Genomic DNA, 12,620 nt, shown 5'->3' with positions numbered 1-12,620 from the left:
GCCAATAAGTATTTGTGGGGAGGTGGAACTTAAGGAAGCAGAGGCATGATTAATTCCCTGGCAGGCCCAGCCTGCCTATCACTATATGACAACAGCAGGCCCAATATATGCAAGTAATTTTGCACACATAATCTTTGTTTCAACTCTGCCTGCAAGGTACATCCCTGTTTTACAGATTGGAATTAGGAGGAGTTCAGAAGTTATTTGCCCAAGATTCCACAGTGCCTAAGAGGCAAAGTGGGGTCAGAACCTCATTCTTCCAATTTCAAAGCCAAATACTTCCTAAGATGTTGGATCCATTCATTGAACAGATATTTGTTGAGTATATACCATGCAACAGGCAATGTTCTAAGAGCCTTATATATTTTGCCTCAATTTCTTTTCACAACTACTTGATAAGGTAGGGAGTAAATACTTCCACTCTTTTACAGGTCAGGAACTTGAGGTTTAAAGGAGGGGATAAATTTAATCAATGGTAGACCCTGAATATGAGAGATGTCTAATTTTTCAGAAAGATGAATGTTTCCTTTTTGATGTGATACAAAGCCAATTTCACACAAGGAATTAATTAAGACAATTGGATTGGTAAGGGTTGGGGCCCACTGCTCAGAATGAAATCTAGATATTCTGACTAAAAGCACCTCAATTTGTTTTTGATTTGGGGTAACTGAGTAGATGTCCTAAAGTGAATGAGGAAACTGGATCCCAGCTACAGATACCCCTGAAATAATTTGCCCAGACAGCAACAGATATTCTGTTTTTCTATACATTTTGGCACTAGTGTTCATTTTTGTGTGGCAGGTCCTCTTCTGATATTAACCTAACAACTGAGTCCAGGACCTCTCACTGAGATTTAGAGTGATCCTTTTTTACTCTTTCTGAGAGTATAATTTTCCCTAAAAAGAATTGAACCTAATGAACACACAAGTAACTTCATCTGAGCTCCATTTGAGGCCCTGTCTGCACAAACATTGACAGCTTGTTTTGGCTTTCCGGAAGCCTTTTATCAAACCACAAGGTGGCTTTTGGCCAGACCTGGAGAGCTTTCAACCTATCTCCAAACAGTTGGTATGAAATAACAGGAAAAGCCTCTTTCCAAAAATAATTTGAGTGAAAAGTTCAAAATTATAGAGCTCCCAAAATATTCTTGGGGATTTAGATGCAAATTCTGCCTCAGCCTACCTCCTCCTGGCCCACCATGTCCTCCTCATTTCTTTTTTTTTTTTTTTTTGCGGTACGCGGGCCTCTCACTGTTGTGGCATCTCCCGTTGCGGAGCACAGGCTCCGGACGCGCAGGCTCAGCGGCCACGGCTCACGGGCCCAGCCGCTCTGCGGCATGTGGGATCTTCCCAGACCGGGGCACGAACCCATGTCCCCTGCATTGGCAGGCGGACTCTCAACCACTGTGACACCAGGGAAGCCCTGGTCTCCTCATTCTTACTGTAGGTGCTCTAATAAGGGGTAAATTATTCATTGCTATGGCAACTGTGACTCAGGGCTCATAACACACCTTGGGGGAGACAGTTGGGTAGGGCAAATTGTCTAGAGCCTGAGCTATATTTGGGGGGATGAGATGGTATTAAGTGAAATTTTCGCAGGAGAACAAAGGCCTGGAAACACTAAACAGTGTGGGATATGGAAAGAACCACAGGGGGAGGGGATTCAATATTGCTAGAGTATAAGGTACAGGGTGGGGAGCAGAAGGATAAAGCTAGAAAAGTTGGCAGAGGTGAAGTCATGCTGGATCTTTAGGGCATTAAGGGTAAGATGGGACAAGGGATCAGGAAAACTCAAGGATAAATTCCAGGTTTCAGACACAGACTCCTGGGCAAATAACTGGGCCCAAGTTACGAGTCAGAAAAAAACCTGGGAAAATGGATAGGATATGGTCATTCATTAGTTTCAGGTTTGTCAGTTATCCCTACATTGTAAATATAATGAAAACTAGGGATTTCCTTACTGGTTTGATGAAGAGCCCTGCTTTGGAACAGGAAGAGCTGCCATCTTTGAAGCCATGCAAGGAGCTGACGAATCAGTAAGAACCCAAGAAAATGGTGACCTCTGCTGAAGCCGTATCCCTATTAATGAGATGAGGTCCAGATAGCTTAGAGCAGAGGTTCTAAACTGGTAAGCCCATGGGCCTTCCTGCAGCACTGCATGTCTTGAAAGAAGAAGAAAGAGGGAAACTTATAGTTTCTTACACTGTTGTTTCACCATTTTTCACTTGGTGGAACTAAGTACACTTCCAGCCTTCCCAGGAAGCTCCCTTTCCAAATATGTATATTACAGTCACCCTCTTCCCACCCCTGTGGTGCCTTGCCTGTTAGGCTTCGTTCTCTTCTGGAAGCACGTTAGGCTTGGATATCAACTCCTTGATAACGTGCAGCTTAAGGACAGTAGTGTGGTTGAGAATGTTTGATTTGTAGAGAGGAAGAGAGGAGGGTTTTTTTTTTGAGAGGGGATTCTGTGACCAACCCACCACCAGTTGTAGCCACAATGGCTACAAATTGACCAAATGGACCAGTTGCTTTAGGTAGTATTTCCCAAAATATGTAAGGAGACATTTCTGCCCTTGAGAAAATCACTTCCATCTCCTGTCCCCCAATAAGTTATAGAGACTAAGAAATTATGTAAATAGTATATAGTATCTCCTGATGGAGGTATGCAATATGTCCAGCTGGATAGAAACCAGTTTAACTTTTTGTGTGTGTGTGTTTATTTTTATTTTATTTTACAGCAGCTTGGTAACATTACTAACAACCATTGTTGATACAGAAAATGTCAGCAAACATTTGTACTTAAACAATGCTTCATTCATCTTTTTTTTTTTTTTTGGCTGTGTTGGGTCTTTGTTGCTGCGCGGGCTTTTTCTAGTTGCGGCGAGCGGGGGCTACTCTTCGTTGCAGTGCACGGGCTTCTCATTGCAGTGGCTTCTCTTGTTGTGGAGCACGGGCTCTAGGTGCGCGGGCTTCAGTAGTTGTGGTGCACGGGCTTCAGTAGTTGTGGCACGTGGGCTTCAGTAGTAGTGGTGCATGGGCTCTAGAGCGAGCGCAGGCTCAGTAGTTGTGGCGTACGGACTCAGTTGCTCCACAGCATGTGGGATCTTCCCGGACCAGGGCTCGAACCTGTGTCCCCTGCATTGGCAGGCAGATTCTTAACCACTGTGCCACCAGGGAGGCCCCATTCATCTTTAAGTTGGGCAAACCTTAAGTATTTTGCAATTAAAAATATATATAATCTAAGAAAACCCACCTATTATTTCAAATAATCATCTTCATAATTTTGATTTTATAGCCATTAAAAAAAAGTGATATATAATTGACATATTAGCTTTAGGTGTACAACATAAAGATTCAATATTTGTATATACTGTGAAATGATCACCACAATATGTCTAGTTAACATACATCACCACACATAGTTACAAAAATTTTTTTTCTTTGGATGAGAATTTTTAAGGTCTACTCTCTAGCAACTTTCAAATATACAATACAGTCTGATTAACTCTGGTCACCATGTTGTACATTACATCCCCATGACTTATTTATTTTATAACTGGGAGTTTGTACCTTTTGACCACCCGATTTAACTTTTTTTTTCCAGAATTTTTTATTGTGAGAATTTTCAAGGAATTATACACTCATATACCTACCAAGTAGATTGTACAGTTAACATTTTTGCTATATTTGCTTTGTTCCGTATTATCCATCTATCCATCCCTCTCTTTATCAATCCCTCTTTTTTTTTGATGCATTTCAGAGGAAGCCACAGACATCGGGACCTCCTGCCTCTAATTACCTTAGCACGCCTATCCTTAACTAGCTTTGTTTGCATCTGCATTTTCTTGTCGTACAACAAGCACAAAAATCACGTGGTTTTTTTGGTTTTTTGTTTTGTTTTTATCACAATGCTTTTATTATAACAAAATTCACATGTTTTTTATTAACACCTATTGATGTCACTCAAATTTCATGCTCCGCAGGGCAGACTTTGGGCTAATGCTTTGGAGTTATGAAGACACCACCTATGTAATGAAATTCCAGGTTAATTAAAATTGTTGTCCTGTCTCATGTAGATTAATCACAGAATGGAAAGGGGGTTAATCATTCAGTTTACAGATGGGGAAAGTGAGGCCCAGAAAGGTGGGGACTCTTGTTCAAGGTCATAAAGCCCATTAGACCTATTTGGAATAGAGTTTTTCTGCAGAATGACAATGTTCTGCCTTGTCCTTGAATGAGGCTATGTTTTCCTTTTACTCTGCACACTGCTGACTGCCTTGGTCTTTGGCTCACAAGGGTGTTTCAGCAGCAAAGTAAAACTCCTGGGCCAGGCTCCAAACTAGGCTCCCAAATGACTGCTTTGTAACTTCATTTCTTCCAGTTACTTGTCACATCTCATCCAGATTTCTTTTCCTTGGCAATGTCCACATTTTATTCTGTTCTTCTAGAATTCCAAATTAATCATCTCATTTTTGGTGAAAGGAGATGTTGAACTGAAGAAGTGTTCCAAGTATTCTACAGCAGGCCTGTGACCCTCTTCTGGGCATTTGTAACACCCAGCTCTTTCAGAGACTAAGATCTAGGGAGTGGGTGAGCCAAAGGGGGAATGGATCTCTCCTATTTTATATTCTACCTTAAAGATGTTTGTGATTCTAAAAATCATGTTGGTAAAATAAATAAATAAATAAAAATCATGTCGGTAATCCATAGGAGAGCAGAGATATTTCACCCTTAAATCACAGTCAAGGAAACTATTGTAGCATCATATGATTATTTTCGATACCTAAAAAACAGTATTCTTAAAGGAGTGTGTTTATATATATTCCATTGAATTTCCAAAAGGTGAATTAAACGATTAGTTTTATATAACAATTTTTAAAATGAAGACTATAACACACAAATTTGGGAAAGACAAGGCTGTAATTGCTGGGTTTGCCTCCTTTTTTTTTTTTGCAGTACGCAGGCCTCTCACTGTTGTGCCGGACGCGTAGGCTCAGCGGCCATGGCTCACGGGCCCAGCCGCTCCACGGCACGTGGGATCTTCCCGGACCGGGGCACGAACCCGTGTCCCCTGCATCGGCAGGCGGACTCTCAACCACTGCGCCACCAGGGAAGCCCTGGGTTTGTCTCCTTTTTTCATGGGAGACCATACTGAGGTCAAGCGGAAACAAATTTTGTCTACCATGATTATAATACACGAAAGAGAACCCACTCCTTTCACACGACAAAAAAAAAGACAAGAGCTTGGCTATGAAACGAGGCTCATTATGATTGCTGACATTTTAGGGAAATGCAATAATTTACATGTAAAGCGTGATGAAACAATTTTTATGGTTTTAAATGTATTTTGAAAGGCCTTGGAAGGCAGTCTCATTGTAGTATCTCAGAAGCAGCCGCATCTGGAGAAAGGTTTCTATGGCAACTCATGAAAGCTTGATGTTTTTTTTCTCCTTTTCAAGAGCATAAATCATCACATGGCCTGAGGCTTCAGCAAAGGTCTTCTTTATTTTAGAAGCTATTGCCATTTGTTTTTGTGTTGTATATTTTGACTAAGAGAAAACAGAGCAAAGGGCTTCCAAGAGGGCTTGGAGTCTTTTTCATATCTGGGGGCAAGATGTGAATAACGTAATTCTAGACTTTGCTTCTCAGTGATCAAAGTGATAGTACATACACATTGATATGTTTGGTTTATATCATGTGTTGTTTCAGTTTTCAGGAAAGTTGTGATCGGTGCGTTCTCAGGAAAGAGTTAGCCTGGACTTGAGGAGGAACTGTTTGGCCAAAGCACCTTTTTTTTTCATAATTGAGATTTTATTGGTTGTTTTGAGGATCAGTACACAGACATTTCAATTTGTACACAATTCTCAACATACGTACCAAAAACCTAAAAAATCATGTAGTTGTTATTCTTTTCTGAACAGTTATTCCAGTGACTTTCCAGCTTAAAATTTGGGGGCAAATTTTCCTTCACAGGATATCAAGTACCAATATCTTCAAATATTGATATGCTGTTACATTGTAAGTCCCACTAATTCACAATTTAATATCACATACACTACATACTCAAATTGTCAATCGTTCACAGCACATTAACAGTTACTAGAAGAACTGGACTACCACGACCAAAGATGTTACAGAGTGCACAAAAATCTGCCCAGGAGAGCCAAGACCAAGGGGTGAGTGGTTTGCTTTAGGAAACAATTCTACCAAAAACCACATCGGAAGAGAAGTAATTTAAAGTGTTTAAGACATTAAATGCACAACTGACTCCAAACTGCCATTTAGTATGCTTTGTATTATGGGATATAAAAGCTACCCTCCATCTGTGGAAGGTTAAGCTGACACCCAAGACAATCAAAGCCTCCCATATTTAATATCCCACTATTTTCTGGTTGTACCAAAAAATAAACCAGCAAATGATTTCACCTCTTAAAAAAAAGCATTTACACTTAAAAAATGGGATGAGGTGGGATTCCTTCCTTTTTAAAAATGTTTCTAGAGCTACTAAAAAGCTTGCATTTACAAAATAGTTGATAAAAATATTCCCCTGGATTGTACAAGGGAAACAGGGACCACTGATAGGACCAGGTGTGTGATATTAATCAGACTTGGCCTCTTTCTCTCCTGCTTCATCAGAAGCTGGGCTCTCCTCATTTTTAGTTTTTCCATTTTCTGCAGGTCTTTAGTTTCTTGGTTAGCCACTTCAGCCTGTTTTCCCGTTGCTCCCCTTTTCCCTTTTGTTTGCACTTTTTTGTCGGAAGATTTATCCTTTCCTGCCGCCTTTTTTGGCTTCGTTTCCACTTTTGCAGGAGCCGGTTTAGCTGACAACCTCAACGATCTCCTCTTGGGCTCCTCCTTCGCCGCCCCCTCGGCGGAGCTGACCTTCCTCTTGGGCATCGTGGCGGCGGGGCGGGCGCGTGCTGGGTGCCTGCGGGCCGCGGCGCGCCGAGAGCCTTCGCGAAGCTGGGCTGCCTGGTCGCTGCCGCTCCTCCCGCCGCCCGAGCTGCTGCGACCCGCGGCGGGGGCGGTAGGAGAACCGGATGGAACCGGATTGGGGGCCCGCCCCCTCCTCCCCCCGCGTCCCCCAGCAGCGAGCTCCCTCTCCCCGTCGGCCGGGCCGCCCCCCGCCCCCGCCCATTGGCTACGGGGCCCACCGCGCCGCGGCCCGGGCCCCGAATAGGTGAGGCGGGCCGTCACTCGACCACTGAGCCCCGCCCCCGCTCTCGGCGCCCCTACCCGCCCGCCGTCTGGCAGGGCCCCAGACCCAGGCGAGGGGGCGGGGCCCAAAGCACCTATTAATGAGTAGTTCAATGGCGGTATCCTAGAGGGCACTGCGACGCTCTAAATGTCTTCAGATCTCCCTGTAAATGTCTTGGTCCCAGGGTTTTGGGCACTGACAGACTCCAGGTGGTTTTTATCAATATAGTCTTTCCAAGAAAGTTAATAAAGAAAGATTCTATTTTTAAAACTCGGCATGCTTTGAGATTTTTTTTTAACAACATTGGCCCTTGTATGTTACAGGAAGTAATGTGAGTAATGAAGAACACACAGTTCACAAAAACAGAGCCGGATTTTAGACCGAGCTCTGCCATCGCTAGTTGTGTAACGCTGAGCAAGCTCTTGAATCTCTCCCAGACTCCATTTTCTAATCTGAAAAATAGGAATAACAGTGAGAGCCTGAAAGGCTTATTGTTAAGAACTTAATGTGTGTGAATATTGGAAACTGTAGTGCTGTGCAAATATCAGGTGGTTATTATAATTGGTTAGCTGGCTTTCTTTCCAGCTCTTTTTCTTTGAAAAAGTCAAGGGTATCCCTTTACCATTTCCGGTGTGACGAGAAGAAATCAGTTTCAACGTGTGTCAATATTTTAGTTTCCTATACTATATTAAATATATTATGTTTATATAGACACCATTTCAGCCATTTGTTTATTTCTTGACTAAGTAATTAAATGTCATCTTTGCTGCAGGGTATTAAATGAATACATTCAACAAACATGAAAGTGCCAACTGTGTACTAGCATCGAGGACACAGACTAGATAATTAAATTCTTATCATTCAGGAAATAAGTTTTCTGAGTTTCAAGGCCACGGCATAAGCTTCAGGCTGATGCCATGAAAGGGGTTGTAATCCAGCCCACACTGCTAGCCAAGCACCGATGTGAGCTGCATTCACCCAAAGAAAGGATGCCTTTTTGAAATTCACCTGCCATGAGTGTGTGCCTTTGTTACGGAGTCCAAGCTCGCTCTGCTTACCGCTCAACTGGCCAATAAATCGGGGGACAAGGTGTTGAGGCAAAGGAATAGCGACTTTATTCAGAAAGCCAGCAAACCATGAAGATGGCAGACTAGTGTCACAAAAGAACCATCTTATGGGGTTTGGATGCCAGTTTCTCTTATAGAACAAAGAGGGGGAGGAGGTGAGGAAGTAAGGTTAAAAGGCCATTTGCAAATATCACCTGGAATGGCCAGCCTCAGGGAGGGAATGTGTTAATTTCTTCTTTCTTGCAGCCATTCACAGGTGGACAGGGTCAGGATGTTTCCTTGAACAAAGGCACTTTGGTTTAACATTCACAGAGAGGGGCAGGGTTCCCTGAGGCAGGCCATTACGTATAGACCGTATCCTTTTAGTGAGCAAAAGCAATGGGAAGCAAAGGTTAAAGTAAAAGAAACAGATCCAGCATGCAGTCAGATTTTGTTCTTCCCTGTAACACCTTCTTGTCATTTACACAAAGGTATGGTATGTGCTAGCAGTGACCCTGATGTTTATGTGGTTCGTGATGTTCTATGGAAGGCGTTCAGTGTTTCACCCTTTAGTAAAGGCTGCTGGCCATGTTTGTTATCTGGAGTCAGATTATCTGGATTTGAATACTGGCTCTGCCATTGGCCAGCTGTGTGACCTTGGGTATATTACTTGACCTCTCTGTGCTTCTCTTTTTACATCTGCCCACTTCATAGAGTTGTTAGGAGGATAAATTCTTATATGTAAAACATTTGGAATAAAATGTTCCTGTTTTCAGTGATATCTTTACCTGCCTCTACTCTGTGTTGAAGAGTTCAACAATCAACGTCTGAATTCTACCTACAAATGCCGCTTTCCTTTAATGAATTTAATCTCAGATTGGTGATATTTTTCTTTTTCCCCAGACCCTTTTGTTTGTGTGTGCATGTTTGTGTTAAATAACTGGAAAGGCATTCTCTGTAGAGACACCAAAGAATTCCAGTTCTTTGATCAGAAGGTCACTTGGTTGTTTCTAGAATTTTCGCATAAAACCATTTGCTTTGTCAGAAGTGACAGAGGTGATGAGGGCTGTTTGCATACTTTTGGCTTTTATCCTTTCTGAGGGAGTGCTTATATGGTTTACCAGTGTTATAAGGGTAGAGATGCTTTAAGTTACAGTGAATTTTTTTTCTCAGTTTCGGTTAACACGATACTTTTTTTTTGGTAACTTTAAACTGAGAAAAAGTCTTTATGTAATATTGAAGTACTGATGTTTCATAATGTTTTCAAAACAACTAACTTTGCATTTGAAAATGCTGACAAATTCTGTTAAAGATCAGGTTTTGATAGGAAGGACATGAGACATATCGACAAAGCAAGAAGAGGCCCCTTTGTTACCTGCACTGTGTACTTTTCAGTCTCCTACAGTGTGTTACTCTTCGGCCCTTTTCCATGGCACAAAACTGGAAGCACAGAATGTTAATAAAGCTGCAAACCACTGATGTTTAGGTATTTTAAATAACTTGAGTGTCTAATCCAAATTGAAGTATCCAAATAATTTAATTGAAATAGTCATCACTTTGATGAAACATTTTCCAAGTGAATTACCTGGGAAGGGAGATGAAATATTTTGATCATTTCATGGCATTAGGCTTTAGTCTACCATTAGTAAGGTGCACCATGCTTTGCTTATCCATCCGAAGGAGACTCCCTGAGCCAAAATACTACGGATCCTGCACCATTTAGAGGTAACAAATGAGATGATCTTATCAAGGGCCTGTCAGGGACACATAGGGGCTGCCTCTGAAGTTGCCAAATGATCATTGTGAAATGATCCTGCATGTTAAACTCAAGTTTAATTAGCTTTTTAAAAGTAGGAAGTCATTATACGCTTGTTTCTAAATTAGTTGCAAAAATTAAATATCTGTTTAAGAGAAAAACTGATATTTTAAGATTCTTCTATTTAGATGGAGAGCAGAATGTTTTAAAACACTTTGCATCAATCAGTGTATAGATTACTGCATTTTAAATTTTTCCTTTTTGGTCCGTGGGTGGTGGCTAAGAGTTCAGGTTTGGGGCTGAAACCTGACCCTGCCATTTACTAATTGTATAATCTACGGCAAGTCAGTGAATGTCTCCAAACCTCCATTTTTTCTTTTTAAAATGAGGATAATAATACCTCTCAGCACTGTGGTGAAAATCCGATGAGCATTATGTATGAAATGCTGTTTCTTCACACAGCAAAGCAATCCTCAATGCTTTATGATGGTGGCTGCTATTACTGTGGAGTTTTTTTTTTTTAGCTGTTATTGCATTGTGTCAGGAAATGATTGCCTGTTTCAACCGTGCCAATTACACTGTCTAGTGTTCTTAGGGCAAATGTAATTCTGCTACTTTATGATTTTTTTTCACAATAGTATTGCATTTTAAAATTCCCAGACTTCCCAGAGAATGTACCATCTCTCATATTTTTGTTCTATGGCAAAATGTGTTAAAAGTTCCAAATGGGGCTCCCCTGGTGGCGCAGTGGTTAGGAATCCCCCTGCCAATGCAGGGGACAGGGGTTCGAGCCCTGGTCCGGGAAGATCCCACGGAGCAACTAAGCCCGTGCACCACAACTACTGAGCCTGCGCTCTGGAGCCCGCAAGCCACAACTGCTGAGCCCACGTGCCATAACTGCTGAAGCCTGCACGCCTGCAGAGCCCGTGCTCTGCAACAAGAGAAGCCACCGCAATGAGAAGCCCGCGCACCGCAACGAAGAGTGGCCCCCGCTCGCCACAACTAGAGAAAGTCCTCGCCCAGCAACAAAGACCCAACTCAGCCAAAAATAAACAAATAGATAAATTTATTTAAAAAAAGAGTTCCAAATGACTGACATAAACATGAACTCTTGGGAAACAACCCTGTGGTAAGCTGGGGCGCTTCTGGATACTTAGTTGTTTGCTTATTCTTTGATTAATCAAACCATTAGTCCTTTTGCCAGTCATCACTAAGGAATCCCTTGAGATCTTAACAATCTTATTTTATTTATAAAAAAAGTTTTATTGAAGTAGAGTTGATTTAGAATGTTTTGTTGATTTGCAATGTTGTGTTAATTTCTGCTGTCCAGCAAAGTGATTCCGTTATACATATATACACATTCTTTTTTTAATATTCTTTTCCATTATGGTTTATCATAGGATATTGAATATAGTTCTCTGTGCTCTACAGTAGGACCTTGTTGTTTATACATCTCAACAATCTTAATCAGCTCCGGGCCAGACTCCAACTCCTCAGTTTCTTCTTCAGTTTCCTAAAATTCCCTCCTCCTAAACTTGAAGGGACTTTCTTAAGCCATTGGTATTTGCGTCAATTATTTTTCAAATCAGTTTTTGTCAGTTGATATCCAACAAGCATGAGTGAGACAAGTTGTGAGGTATTTCTAACAACATATTCTCGTATTGCCCTATTTAAAGATATTTTTGTAATTTCTATTTATGCCTTTTTAAGGCACATGAGCATAAAGAACTCTATTCAATGATTTGATAAGACCCTGGCTTGTTTTAGTAAATGTTTCTGTTTAGCATCAGATACTATTGGGTAACTGCACTTACCCAGTAGTACCTTTTGTGGAATATAAAATGCTAGTGTGTATGAGTGATGTTGTGTTTCGTTCTGAGCCCTTTTGTTTAAGCCTCAACATGCTCAGCAAGTGTATCTGAATTCCATGATAGCAGCTATTACTATGGCTGCATGTTATTTCATATTTCATTTGTTGAACTGATGCTTGATAAGAGAAACAGCATTGAATCATCTGCAATTTTGACTCTAAATAGAAAGCTTTTCTCTCTCTCTTTGTTTTTTCCTTATAAAGGTAAAATTAGGAAACTGGAGTTAAAAATCCAAGCCCTGTATTTCTAAATTAGGGTTCTGCAGTGCTTGTGCACATGGCTCATGGGGCTGTGGACTTTGGCACCATCACCCCACCACCAACTGGAAGTCCCGGCCTTGCACCCAAGGACAGGGATCGGAAGATGGATTAACTCAAATAATGGAATTTCACATTAGCCTCTTTATTTTTTTCAAATTTATTTATTTTTGGCTGTGTTGGGTCTTCGTTGCTGCGCACAGGCTTTCTCTAGTTGTGGCGAGTGGGGGCTGCTCTTCGTTTCAGTGTGCGAGCTTCTCATGGCGGTGGCTTCTCTTGTTGCGGAGCATGGGCTCTAGAGCGCAGTCTCAGTAGTTGTGGTGCGCGGGCTCAGTAGTTGTGGCTCACGGGCTCTAGAGTGCAGGCCCAGTAGTTGTGGCGCATGGGCTTAGTTGCTCCGCGGCATGTGGGATCTTCCCGGACCAGGGCTCGAACCCATGCCCCCTGCGTTGGCAGGTGGATTCTCAACCACTGTGCCACCAGGGAAGCCCCA

At 41.9% G+C, this 12,620-nt stretch overlaps 1 protein-coding gene and 1 pseudogene across 1 annotated transcript in view; one reads left to right on the top strand and one right to left on the bottom strand.

Annotated features, from left to right (window-relative positions):
• Window positions 1-12,620, top strand: part of MAOB (monoamine oxidase B) — a 112,664-nt gene that overhangs the window by 29,631 nt on the left and 70,413 nt on the right. The window lies entirely within an intron of this gene.
• Window positions 6,598-6,986, bottom strand: LOC114905700 (annotated as a pseudogene).

Source organism: Monodon monoceros, unplaced genomic scaffold (genome assembly GCF_005190385.1).
Source record: "Monodon monoceros isolate NGI ecotype Baffin Bay Population unplaced genomic scaffold, NGI_Narwhal_1 Super_Scaffold_22, whole genome shotgun sequence".
NCBI classification, from domain to species: Eukaryota; Metazoa; Chordata; class Mammalia; order Artiodactyla; family Monodontidae; genus Monodon; species Monodon monoceros.
This window is presented reverse-complemented; position numbering and strand designations above follow the sequence as displayed.